Source organism: Triticum aestivum, chromosome 1B (genome assembly GCF_018294505.1).
Source record: "Triticum aestivum cultivar Chinese Spring chromosome 1B, IWGSC CS RefSeq v2.1, whole genome shotgun sequence".
In the NCBI taxonomy this organism is placed as follows: Eukaryota; Viridiplantae; Streptophyta; class Magnoliopsida; order Poales; family Poaceae; genus Triticum; species Triticum aestivum.
In genome coordinates, this window is record NC_057795.1 from 700187328 (window position 1) to 700189195 (window position 1868).

The window sequence follows — 1868 nt, forward strand, 5'->3', positions numbered from 1 at the left end:
GGCAAAGCATCATTTACAACTGGTAACCACAGAATATGTATTTAGCGCTATTACAGAAGAAAAGAAAAGAAAAGGATTAAAAAGGGAATGCCGCCTTCATAGGTCACAAACCTCGGCTTGTCAACATCTTCTTGTGAATGTACACATATTTGAAATACTTGAAGCAGCTAGGATAATGTTCTTAAAAATGGGTTGCTTCAGAGATAAGAAACTAGTAATGCAGTCAGACCAAAAGGAAATTCAAGGGCACAAAATACTTCCAGCAGGCCTTTGCAAATTGGCAATTAATTAAGAAAAGGTGATGTATTGACTCAAGAGCCTGGACTCCACACACGACGCAGAAGTTTAATTCAAGGACGGGGAAGTAAGAATAAGACCACGTACGTACTAACAAAAGAGGGGATCAAGGAGGAGCTGTAAAATCCAAATGAAAATATCAATACATAATGAACAGCACCATTCCGTTGAAATACCACAAGTCGCTGCTAGTAAGATTACATATGCCGGCTCTCTTGGACAACAAAACCTAAGTCAGGATTCGACTACGCACGATTAATTTGTTGTGTTTGACGTTCCTCTTCCTCTCTTTTTTTTTTATGAAGAATCACAGAGTGTTTTATTCCAGGATGATAGAGTTACAATCTTCAGCGACTAATTTGCTAATGCATGGGGTGGATGGCCCAGCCAACCTGCTGTGCTATCACCGACACTATGAAATCAATCTTCCAAACTGCAGAATTGTAAAGTACAGCTCAGACCTACAGGGCAGGACCGGCTAGCTAAACGGCCACGCTGGATGATATGTTATAAGTTCCCCGCGGCCGCGCCATGAACTCCAAATCTGGCGAAACCACCTACCGTCGCACAAGGCGCCGTCGGTCGTGGAACACGCGGTCTGCAGGTCACATCGGTCCAGGCCTTGTTGGGTTCACGCGGTCCAGATGACATGCACGCCCGCCAAGCAATTGAGAAAGAGAGAGCCATGCACGCACGCGAAGCACGCTGCCCTGTGACAACGAGGATGATCATGCATGCATGTCAGAGAGCAGAGAGCAGAGACGTCTGTCACTTGTGTAGATGGTAGGTTCTGCTGGTTGGCGGTCACGCTATGCAGACCGCGTGTTCCACGACCGGGCCAAATTTCGTGTTCGGACCCTTTTTCGATACAAACTCAAGATCTGACCCCGGTTCCGAAAATTTTCGAGATCTGACCATTCCGCTACCGTCATGGGCTCTGACAGTATGGTTAGACATGCTACCGCCAGGGTCCATGGCGGTAGGGTGCGACGGAGGGCGACGGGGGGCAACGGCCGCCGTTTGCTCGAGCTGACGTGGACAAGTAGCCTACCGCCAGGGACCATGGCGGTAGCATGTTAGACCTTACCGCCTGACCCCTTGGCGGTAAGGTGTGGCTGGAGTTTTGCCTCCCAAGTTTCTGTAACGAAATATCGAGGTGCCCTGGCGGTAGGTACGTTCGTCCTACCGTCAGGGTCCTTGGCGGTAGGGTCCTGTGTTCTATGGTTTATAAGTTTATTTTTTGCTTTTTTTCAAAAACAATATAGGCCCTAAAATATGAGCTCACATTTTTTTAGTGATTGTTTCTTTTGTAAAATATGAATCACAAAGAAAGCCAACAAACGGTTTCACATAGTTTGTTTTGTTACAAGTTTCACATCACAAATAGTAAAATATGAGCTCACATAATGATGATGGTTCCACATAGCAATTATCAAACAGTTTACAGATAATAGATTCATAAGTAGGGAATAGCAAATAGCAAACTTGTCCACATAGTTTGACAAGCCCTACAAAAGCAGAGATATATATTCAATCGACATGTTTATGGGGCGGACAAATCTCCCCTCCCC